The sequence below is a fragment of the Eupeodes corollae genome, chromosome 1, assembly GCF_945859685.1.
Source record: "Eupeodes corollae chromosome 1, idEupCoro1.1, whole genome shotgun sequence".
NCBI lineage: Eukaryota > Metazoa > Arthropoda > Insecta > Diptera > Syrphidae > Eupeodes > Eupeodes corollae.
Genome location: NC_079147.1, coordinates 96847855 through 96860679, shown reverse-complemented (window position 1 = coordinate 96860679; position 12825 = coordinate 96847855). Strand labels below are relative to the sequence as shown.

The window sequence follows — 12825 nt, the reverse complement described above, 5'->3', positions numbered from 1 at the left end:
CTAGATCGCTCTTCCTTCCAGATATTTTTTTTAGGATTAATAAATCGCATATACATAAGCTCCATTATCAATGTCATAACCGGGAAATGTCTAATAGGAAAGAACGCCACGCTGCTAGACGTAATCTCAAATGACTTTTGCAGAAGCTGTATGGATGAGAAAGATGAGGAAACAGTTCTTCAACTCCTCTGTACATGCTCAAAATTCACAAAAATTACCCAGGAGAATTTTATTAACAAAATCAATATTTTACGTTTTTCAAAGGATTTAAAATGGTTCAATTGAACATAACCGAATATAACCGCAAGATTCCACAATGGGCCATTAAACTGGCCTACGTATGTTTTTCTCCATCACGGACAGCCACTTTAACCTAACCTAACCTAGCTCAATTTTAGACTTTCTATCACGTTTAAAGACTCGTTTTTTTTCTATTGAAAAGTTGTAACTTGGTTAAGTTATTATGTGAAAATTTAGAATGTATCTTTTATTGGTTAATTTGTCTGCTAACTTGATGTCAAGTTACTCTTGACGTCCAGGAGTCGTAAAAAGTTTAGGAGTGTACTAAATCAATGGCTACTAAATGCCCTCAACATTATTTCTTTAAATGTTTTTTTATTGATTGAACATTAACAATTTTTTTATTCAATAGAAATTATAGTTACCAACGTACACACTTTTTGCGGTTTTGCATAATTTTTGCCAAGAATTATGATTAAGAAAAAAACAAAACAATTCAAAAATCTTCTACTTTTATTTTAAATCATTTGTGTTGGTCGTTTTCATGTGAATATGCTTTTCAACTTCAAGAAATTTGAAGTAAGGCTCAGGCTTTCGAGTAAGAAATCTGAAGTGAGCTGTTTCCACAAACTAACATTTCCACCTCACTGTTTTTCTAACGAGCCTACTTCAAGGTCAGCTCATTACTCTTCCAGAGTCTTAAAATTAAATTTTCGATGGTTAGCTGATTCAATTTTGAGCAAAATGTTTAACTAAGGCAGTAACTTGGTAGAAATTCTCAGATGTCTTAAACAACGACATCGACATCTAAAAGACATGTGAGACAAATTATCCAAAATTGTATGATCTGACAAACGTATCATTTAATATATGTTGTCCGGCTGCAGGTACAGCAGCGATTTAACTCCTCCTGAAGCATAGGGCAGCAGCAAGATCCTTCCACCTATCCCGATTCACCGGAACTGACCTCAGCTGTGGCCACGATTGAATACCTTGAGACTGAGCCTCCTTCAAAACTGATGACCTCCAAGTTGTGTTTGGTCTTCTATCACTCTGGAGATTCTATTAGACGGATTGTTTTGTCGTCCGGTTTCCTCAGTGTATGGCCTATCCAACGCCATTTCCGTTGCATGATGTCTACGTTCTGTCCGCTCCTATTCCACAGCTCAACTTGAGATATGGTTTGCGGCCACCCGATCTTCAGAATAGAGCGCAGATAACGGTTAACGAAAGCTTATAGCCTACTAGAGATGTTGGCAGAGCATTTCCATGTTTCAGAAGCATATAACAGCACTGATTTTACGTTGGATTCGAAGAGTTTCAACTTGTTGCGTAGCGATATTTTGATAGAGTTCCACACAGGAGAAAGAATTCCAAATGCACTACGGGCTTTGTTTATTCTACTGTCAACATCCAGGCCCGTTCCTCCATCGAGAGCTATACAACTTCCCAGATAATTAAACTGTTCGACTCTATGGTCCCCTGCCTTAAAATAACTTGTGTGCTTTGGCCCGTGGTCATTATTTTGGTCTTATTTATGGTAATCCTTAAGCCAGCCACCTCTCTATTTAATTGCAGTGAATGACACATCTGATTTAAGCCTGCCCTGTTGTTTGACATGAGACATATGTATATCGTCAGCATAATCTACGTAGCTAAGCTTGTCAAACAGACTCCATTGGATACCGTGTCTTTCATTTGTACCCAGTCATGTGTGGCAGTCATCACATCGTCAATCGCCAGCAAAAACAGAATTGGTGACACTACACCTCCTTGTCTCACTCCTTGACGCACATCGAAGGAGTCGGAAAGCTGTTAATTGTGTAACACAAAACACTCTGCGTTGTTGCACGATTCTTTAATAACAGCGACAATTTTCTCAGCGATTCCTCGCGCAATAAGCGATCTCCAGATGCATTCACGATTGACCTGATCAAACGCCTTCTCAAAATCTATAAACATTAGGTACAGCGGTGATTGGTGCTCAGATGATTATTCAAGTATGATTCGCGAAACCCCGCTTGGTGCCTATTGAGGGTAGAATCGATCCTGGATTTAATCCTCTCGAGAATAATAGTTGCCATTAACTTCGGAAAAACGGACAGAACTGTGATACCGCGCAAGTTATTACAGTTTTTGAGGTTTCCTTTCTTTGGTAACTTTACACTAACTCCATCCTTCCAGTCACTTGGGTAAGTTTCAAGTATAATTAATGAAAATTATCCTAAGCACATCCAAAATAAACTGATGCCATGACTTTGCCTGCAGATGAAACTGTCTTTGCCTTCTTTGACTGTTTCTTCGTATTAGGTGTGAATTTATGGATCATTGTTTCATCCATGGCTATGAATCGAAATCAAAAAGTATGCTCTATTGCGGTGAAATTTTGCCAAACACTTGATTGAAGCATCCTCACAACGCTGTTTTTATTCCATTGTGAGTAATCGCAGCACCCATCTCGCACACAGCTTTCTCATGCCCAAGTTATTATAGCACTTTTTGAAATGCTTACCATGTCTGCTAGCTTCCGCTTTTTCAGTTGACGGTCACCCAATACCATTTTTTGGATTTTCTTTACCAGCTCTGGTTTGGTCACCACGATGTTCGTCGTGGCAGCTCGTACGACCTCGTTCAAACTCTGCCACCCAATATTTTATTGTTCTAAACGAAGGAGCAGAGTCTCCCAGAGTAGAATCTAGCCCCCCTTGATATTGGGTGGACCGAGACCAAAAATATTGTACCACACAACGATGACCAAATTTTGTTGGTACTTCTTTCAAACAACAACCATTATCTATACGTCGGGTACTTCTGGGACTAACCTCGTAGCTCCTAATAAACTTCGTCTTTTAAACTATCAAGTGCAAATGAACTACAATAATGTTCAAAGTTCAATACGAACACCGTCTATATAAGATAGTCAAAACTGAAAGTATCAGAAATTAAAAAATGGTTTCCCAAGTGATGTAGACCTGACACTTGACTAGAACAAAATTTTATTGAAATTCAAATGTCACGTATGTATGCAAATGATCTCTTATATCACTTCAAAACATGTTACCTATGTTAAATCATATTTGTGAAAAACTTGATAGCTCTTTAGAATATTATTTTATTTCTTTTTGCATAAAACTTTTGGATTATACTAATTTTAATTAGGTACGCTTATATTATCAAAGGCTTTTTCTGAAACCTTATCATTCCAAAAGACGGATTATTCCGCAGTTATAGCTAATTTAGTGAAACAAGTATACCTCTATATAAGCTTGTGATTCACATTCAGAAAATCTCATATTGCAATAACTATAACGGCCTAACATATAATATTTAATTCAGTTTAAAAAAATAATATAAAAACACAAAACCCAGCCAATGTTAAAAAATCTTTAATTTTTCTAGTTCATGGCCTCATAAGAATGAAGTATGAAAGGATTGCCATGTATACCTACCTACAAGTCGAGTCGCGTATACATATTTAAAAAAGAAAATTCCAAAACTCAATGCCCATGCAAAAAGAAGGCTACATAAATCCCTGAATGAAAAAAGTATCTAGGTAGGTGCATCACCTTGTAGCTTTCATGAATTTCAGCTCAGATTCAGACCAGCCATCTACTTTCTAGATATGTACATACATTAATATAGCCTAGTGCTAGCTTAAATATACCATTGCCACTGTACAATGAAAATATGTAGAAAGAATCAAGGAAGGACTCTGTGAGCTCTGTGCTAACCGAACACGCTACCAGGGGGGGTACACGGCTGACGCTCTGACATCAGAAAAAGGGAGGTTATACGTTGCTCTGGAATGTGCTGGCGAGGACGTTGAAAATATAAACTAGGCCTCTGACCTGATAGTGACGTCATGAGCATGATTTTCCATGCTGCAACAAGCGCAACACTTTAATTTTCATAAACCAAACAAAAAAAAACACAGAAAACCCCAAGAAGGAAAATCAAAACGAAGAAATCTTGATAATATCTCCGTATAACTTTTTAGAACTAATGCCTTTAAGATATAGTTTAAAAGAACTGAGATTGTAAAAGTAATTTTCATTTAATCCAACTTGGAAAAATTAACATAAAAATGAACATATGCAGGAAAAAATAGCTAATATCTTTCCATCAAAGGTGATTCATTGTAACAATTATTATTATTTTGTGCGAGAGAGAGTATGGTTCAAATATTTTTCTATTTTTACTGCTTGGCGTATTTTCCACACTCACCAAAAATTAAAAGAACAAAATTAAAACAAAAAAAAACACTAAAAAGAGTTGCGCACTAGAAATCTTCTATATTTCTCCTCCCTGTTGAACTTTTTACTTTGCGTTTGCTGTTTTCCAGGCAGGAGCAACGAGAGTAGGTTATGGTGCCGAATGAGTATTGTAATGAGGAATACAGAGAAATGCTTTCTTTTTTTTAATTCGAAATCAAATTTAAGAAAAAGCTCAAGGAATTTTAATAATAGTTAATACCTCTTTGGTATCTACTTACGTGCAAATATTGGAGATATAGGGATTTTGAAAGTGAGTTTGATTAAAAAAAATATTTTAGAGAAACATGTGTGTATGAGGAGGTGCATTGCTGATTTTTTAAAAATTAAATTAATGGCATATGGAGATTTCAAGTCAATTTAATCAGTTGAGATTTTACAGATTTAGGATGTATACAATTCCCTTACAACTATAGGGTTTATAAATTGGCGTGGGTAGATTTTGGCACCCTACAGCGGACATTATGTTTTGGTGATATCAGTCAAATCTTTATTATTCAGTTTATTATTCAGTTGTTTATGCCAAATGATCATGGCAAGTAACACAATTGAACAGCATGTTTAAATAGAAAAACTTTATTGGTATCAAAATGAGTGTTCGTTTACGCAAATGTTGCGGGCATTGCGCCCGTTCTACGGTTGACGTGGTGGCCCTTCATAGTCAACTCTTCAATGTTTGGTGGCCAAGTTTGAGACGACCGATTCAGTAAACAATCAGGCAACACCCGTGCGTTCAAGCATACCCCTCTTTACCACTAGGCCCAGGCCCATGTCCCGCAATCACCAGGGGTCCCCTAATTGCTGAAACATCACTTAACCTCTGTTGGTCTATTTTCAAGAAAAAAAAATATTTCGATACAATTTTAGATGCATAAGGAATGATCAGAATTTGTACTTTCCTTGCTGGACAACAACCTTTGCTGAACAATTCAAAAAACACTCCCTGCGATATTATATAAATCCAGGAAGTGGTCATGCGTGTTATTTTTCAGCAAATATCAGTAATGAATTTATTCAGGTCATGGGAAAACAGGTTTTGAAAACTATTGTCAAAGAAGTCAAAATGGCAAAATATTTTTCAACTAGCGTTGATAGTACACCTGAAATGTCTCATGTTGATCAACTAACATTTTGTATTCATTACGTAAAAGATCACGAGCCTGTGGAAAGGTTTTTGGACTTTATTCCAATTTACGAACATAGATCTGATTATTTAGCGGAAACTATTAGGAGTACATGCCGCTGGGTATGTCTTAGAAGCAACCAAATTCTTTAACATTATGAAAAAATTGTATAAAAAAAAAATTTCGGTTTCCTCTCATCGATGGAGTTTTGTTCACTGCTCATTTCGGTAAGAATAAATTTTAAAAAGTCTTTGTTAAACAAGATGGTCGGGCGAGCTGATGCACTAAGCGCCTTATATAAAGGTCATCAAGGAATTGAAGAAGCTTTGATGTCTATCGCGAACGATTTAGGACAGGCACGAGAGGCCAGAGAGGAAGCGTTTAGGTTTTGCAAAAAAATGTCCAGCTTGAATTTACCATACTTACAGAACTTTGGAACTCTGTATTGCAAAGAATTTATAAAACAAGTACTTTACTTCAAAAATAAAATATTATCCTGGATGTTGCAATAAATTTGCTGAGTGCAATAGATGAATTTAGAATTGGGCTCAGGGTCAATTTTGATAACTGATTCATCAGCCAGACAAAAAAAAACCGGATTCCGAATATAAAGAACTTTCTGAAAGGATGAGGTGTAGAGCTCACGCCAGACTTTTTTGACGGCTTTGGACTCTCAGTAATTCTGACTGGGAAAGAAAGATTTAAAATTGAAACCTTTCTACCCATTTTTAACACACTAAGCAATCATTTGAAACAGCAACTAGGTTCGTATACGAAGATTGGCCAACGTTTTGAATTTTTTTTCAATTAAAAGATCTGAATTCAGAAGACTTAAAAGAGAACTGCAAATCTTTTACAAAATTTAACACCGAAGATGTGAACGGAGATGAACTACATGCTGAATGCCTGAATTTAAAAGACTACTTAAAATTAGTCCACACGAAAATGAAAAAACTGACAACTGAACCAAGTCCTCAAAATTCATGAACATAGACAACGCCGTTTGTTCGCCGACTGGGCTTCGAATTGTTTGGAAGAGGATGAGGACCCCAATTTTGTCCGAAAAATCATCTTTAGTGACAAGCCGCATTTTTGGGCGAATGGCTGTGTTATCAAGCAAAATTACAGTGAATGGGACGACACCAACCCACGCGAGGTTCACCATGTGATAATGAATCCTCAAAAAGTTAAAGGATTTTGGGCCGGCGGCGGCGGCGTAATTGGTTCGTACTTTTTTGAAAACAACGTTAGTGAGGCGGTCACCGTCAACTGCGCGCGCTACATAACGATGATAACTAATTTCTTGTATCCCAAATTGAACCATTGGACGTAGACGACATGTGGTTCCAGATGGCGGATGGCGCTACTTGCCACACAACAAACGCAACGATTGACATTTTGCATAAACGATTTAAGGGTAAGGTTATTTCTCGCAGGGGTGATGTGAATTGACCACCAAAGCCATGCGATTTGATCCCATGTAACTTTTGGCTGTGGGGTTTCTTGAAGTCGCAGATCTATCCAAATAAACCACAATCGAACTATGTTCTTAAGGTGAACATAACGAAGGCCATTGCTCAAATTCAGCCAGATTTATGCGGTCATTGAAAATTGGGCCACTCGGATCCGTGCCACCGTAAGAATCCGAGGTGGGCATTTCATGGCTGAATCACAAACACGCTTCAGTTTCGGCTTCGTCTGCGTTACGGTGCACATGCTTCTATTATTTCATCCCTCCAAAGAGCAAATATTTTGTTTGTTGGAATTTGTTTGCAGCTGTTGAGCTGTCAGACAAAACAAATGTTCAAATAATTGAACTAGAGCTTCCGTTTGGAGTCACACTACGTTACATTACGTTTTTTTTTCTTACGATTGTCAAACGAAACGTGAGTTGATGAGATTAATGCATATTTAAAACAATCATTTTTGTGGGGAAGTGTTGCAACACTTTTTTTTAACTTGAAAGTTTAAAGAAAATGTGGTCCTGGTTCCACGTATATTCCAATGATACCGTCAGATAACCTTCAGTAGGTTGCAGTTTCCAATTCGTCTAAAATGTCTATTAATAAGTCTTACAGTTGGTTCATTAGTGCATTATCAGAAAAGTTAAATTATCATAATATTTTATTTTTGAAATATTTATGAGTGTCCAAAAAGTTGAAATCGGCCATTTCAAGTAGTCTCTGGGTTGAGTAATAACGTAGTAAATTAAGCATAATTTTAAGTATTTTATTTTGACGTCTTCGATGTTTTAATTAATGATTTTTGGCACAATTTTACCATACAGGGGTTCAATGTTTACAGTACCTTAATGAAGTTGAACATTTTCTGGTAAAAAAAATGATTTACGGGCGTGAACCAAATAGCTTGTTTTGTCAGAATTAATTTTAATTCAGAAAAGAAAAAAAAAGATGTTAAAAAGAATTGGACCAGGTACAGATCCTTGGGGCACACCAAATTCAATGTTTGAAAAAGAAGATCTATTGTTTTGCACTGCGACTAAAAATTCCTACTACTTTAAAAAAAAAACTTTGAATAATTTGGGCTATCGGAATTGAAAAATTCAAAATTGCCAGGCTTAGCAATTGGTATAACCGCTGTTTTCCGGAAAGCAACATATTTTTAGACACACATTGAATTTATAAGTCAAGTCCACGTCAGTAGTTTTTGTTATTTTGTAAGGATTTTATAAGATCAAAAACTTTAGTGGTATTCATCAATTCGATATCAAGAATGAAATTGTTTGATAGGCAAATGGTAGTAATAGAGTTAAAAACTATTGCTAAAATGTTATTATCACTCAGGTTAGCTGCAATATTGTGATTATAATGAAAGTTGTTGCCAGGAGGTTTACTTTATCTTTTGACCCAGTAAAAAGCTAGCCCATTTGAATATTTAACATTATGAAGGAAAAAGTCATTTGTATAACGAAACCATTGACACCTTTCAGAGTTCTTCAAACGAATCAAGAGCAAAATGTTATCTGGTAGTTTAACAGTATGATTATCTGTAACAGGAAACTTAGGTATTGCAACCTCTGCAGCTCTGTTGACTAAAAAAACAAAATGATCACATATAATATAAACTTGATTCGCATTAACGATAACGTTAGATGATAAATCAATCATTGTAGCAGAATAATTGTAATTGCATCCGATCTTCTTAACAGGTACTACGTTATTCAAAGTAATTTTAACTGGAAGATTGAAGGATCCAAGATTTTTATATAGGTTAATGGCCTCGTGCAATAGTTTGGTGTATTAGTGACAAAAAAGTCAAAAACACAGGGACTTTTGGTCCGAGATGTAGGAATATAAGTAATAAGTAAGGGTGATATATAACAATGAAAAACTAGAATAAGCTTTATTAACTTCATATGTAGTCCATTTCCCCAGCTATTAGCTCTAAGGTAATACCATAATTAATGACATTTGGAGATATTACTAAAAGATTGGCAATAGTTGACCAAAGATTTTGTTGTCCTGTCTAAGCACCGTACAAAGTGTTTTTTTTTTAATGTGATGTAATAATTTTTACATTAGTAAAGTACGGCTGCAAGAAAAATCTCTGTATTTGATAGAACTTCCGAAATTGAGCTGAAAGGTAAATTAATGAGGATTTTTAAAGTGCGAGTCTTGAAGTTACATTGTTTGAAGAAAAAAAGCAACAACATTAATACAAGACAGAAGCGAAAGAACAATAGACAGAAATAATACACGACAACAACATTGCGGGGGCGGATATGTTCAAGAAATACGGGAAATGTTTCATTTACATAATGGTCGTCTAGCATTTTAAGAACTATCTTTGGGATTTTGTTTAAAAGAAGGGGATTATTTTAAGAACTATCTTTGGGATTTTGTTTAAAAGAAGGGGATTATTAGACTTGACTTGATATAAGAATTGAACTAGAGTTTCTGACAAATAATTTAAAGCCAGATTAGAATTAGCACAAAAAAATTCTTTCATAGAAAGAACCCTCCACAAGAAATGGCTAAAACAGAAAATTGTTCAGTCTTCAAGTTGTAAGTTCAACCTATGGATAGTGGCCTTAGGATTTAGGATTATGCGTTTCCGAGGGATTAAATAATACAAGGTTTTTGATTACCCATTGGAAAATATTGTCAACATTAGAATTTAATGAGTTGCGTCTAAAGGAAAATGATGTTTATCTAAAAATTTCATAGAAATTCTAAACGGTGAACTTGTAATTTCAAGCAAGAGATCATACTCGTATATGTAAAATTTTGAGTCATAGTTAAGGAAATCAATACCGATTTACCTACCAAAAATGTTAAGGTTGATAATTTGTCATTTTTACCTTCTCAAGGAAGTAATTGTAATCGGTCAAATTTTGAAATTTCTCGACGTTTCAAGTTTCAATAGAATCTTAAATTGATAAACAGGTTGGGAAGTTATCATTGTGGGTCGCATCCCACCCTCTTTTTTTCTAATTTTGAGCTGCATTGTTTTCTATGTTTATTGGTACAATACTTCTTACTGTTAACACACATATTGCCATTTATGCTTCATATAACTTAAAGCATCTTCCAAAAGGCTTCTAAACAATTTATAACAGTCATGATGAAACTATATCTGTCAATTTGGTTATCGTTTATTCAATCTTTATAGCAAATCACAACAACACGATCAAACAATGAAATGGATATTCTATTCTAGCGACGTTATGACTGTGAGAATGTGCAGGATATTTCCAATAAGTTGGAATTACCAACTCCTTTCGACTTGAAAAAGATTCTATAAATACCAAAAACATGTGGTTAAAAAAGGAACTGGAGCTCTTTCTTCTTTTTTTATTTATTCTTTTAAGTATAACATGAATAAATTAAGTGCCGCTAAAGTCTGTTGAGAACTAGGTCTAAGTGACTTACAACTCTCATCTATTACTGGGCACATGCAGGGATTGATCCCAAGACCTCTGGCATGACTGTCCAATGCACCAACCATTACGCCACGGGTACTATGTAAATCTATTACTTAAGTTAAAATCACAAAATGGCTGTTTTAAGTTTTAATTATTCGTAAAATTCATATGTCTTCTGAGTTTCTGACAATTCAAAAAAAGGCCCGTCCTTAAAATGAAGATTCATTTGCTATGCTTATTTTACAAACTGATGGTTAAAATGTTGCAATTGCTTGTAAATTTCTAATTAAAGGGTTTGCCAATAAGGACTTCTCAACTTGCCTAATAGGAGAACATACTTTGATCTTGTATGGGTTTAAACCAAGATCCCTACGCAAAATGGAACATAATATGGTGTGCAAGATGCCCAATTCTCGAGAACGCCCGTGAGCTTTGCTGATTTAGATCCTTTGCTACGGACAAACCATCGAATAGTTCTTACACTAAAATGGTTATTGCCTGTCTTAAAGGGCAAGAATTACGACCAACAATAAGAGTTAAAGCTCTTAAAGTTGCGTCCAAGGAGTTTGAATTTCTGTTGATCAGATTGTAGTAGAATGATAAAGTTATACGAGTTTCATATATCATTAATAACAGTTGAAGACCAGTCTCTTACAAGCGTTCAAGTCTCTTATCCATCCCTAGCCATGACGTGTGACAATCCTTTTTTCCATATTTTTAAGCTTTTAAAGTTTTCATAGTACATGACTTATTAACTTATCATAAAAAAAAAGGAATTATGAAAAAATAAACGTTCTTTTTTTGTCGTTATTCTTTTTGACAACAATGGCACTTAGGAATATAATTTCCTAAAATATCACATTCTTTTCCATATTTGGAATTTGCTTTTGTTGCATCTCAAATGTCGTTTAACGATTTCTATCAACAATAAAACAAGCAACAATACAATGTTCCTATAAGATACGCGATGTGCACTTATAGTTCTATTGAGAAAACACTCAAGTACATACTCCAATGTTATATGCATATACTTTATAAGATCAACTTGCATTATACACATAGAAACACACCAACAACAACAACAACAACAAATTGAATAAGAATAAGAAAACAAGAGCTATTGATCTGTTCCGTCATATTCACACAGAACATGACGACGATGACTATGACGTACTTTTTGCTACCTTATACTCAAGTTTATGCTTCAACTTATTTGCATTGTTCTTGCACTTCCTTAAACGGTGCAAGCCCGACCGCCAGCCTCTGCCTGCCAACTAAAACACGCCCGCCATCACCGTAAAGGCATACAAAAAATAGGAATAGCTATTTCCAACCCTGCTCTTACTAGTGGCAGGCCATTGTTCATTATAATCTATTATTTTTACTTATCGGCGCTAAAAGAATGTCAACCAAGCACCCGTAACGTAACCAAACCAAGCAAGTTTGTGTCAGCTTTCAAGTGTAGGTGGCTCTGATTGCTGCCTATTATCCGGTTCTGTAATGTTGGTCTTCGACGACGACGGCAACGACGACAACGACACCATGGGATGATGGGGAAAGGGTTAAACTGTGCAAGTAGATTTTCAAGCCTTCATCTATAATATACCTCTGACTTTACCTATACCCTACCCAACCTACGACCGACGACGACACGATGAAGACGACCGACAAAGCGCTCGTCACGTTCATCTTTTGGTTCAATGAGATGTTGAAGATGTAACATAAAGCTTTTGGTTTTTTAAACAAAAGAAAAGATGTGACACTTCAATAGAGTGGAACTCCCTCAGTAAAATACGAGAACAAAAATAAAGTTCTTATCTAAATTAACAGTATGGAGTTGAAGTGTGTATTATTTAAAAGAAAAAAAAAGAGCATTATAATGCACTTTTGTTAATATTCACATATAGGTATATTTATAGCCGGGAGATGTTGTAAGGTATGAAATAGAGCTCATACCTTTATTTATATTTTTAAATCGTGAGGATTTTTCAGCTTTAATTAAATTATTTAAGAGGAATTATGGGTATCGGCCGAAAATGAAGGGTTATTGGAGAGAAATTAAGTTAACAGACCTATTGATGTTTAATGTCAGAAACTCAAAAGTCATATGAATTACTTAAAGTTTAAGTTTTAATTTTATAATTTTAAAGGCCCATTTATGATTGAATCAACCAAACTTAAACCAGCTTAAGGGAACAAACCAATACACACCCTTATATGTCACTAACCAAAATATACGTTCTGCTCAGTTTCGTCTAATTTCGCTAACTTTCGCGCAAATACTCAAGAGCCATTTAAATGGCTC

General features: G+C 35.4%; 1 protein-coding gene across 4 annotated transcripts in view; it reads right to left on the bottom strand.

Annotated features, from left to right (window-relative positions):
- LOC129942687 (diacylglycerol kinase theta) overlaps positions 1 to 12825 on the bottom strand; it is an 89863-nt gene that overhangs the window by 54227 nt on the left and 22811 nt on the right. The window lies entirely within an intron of this gene.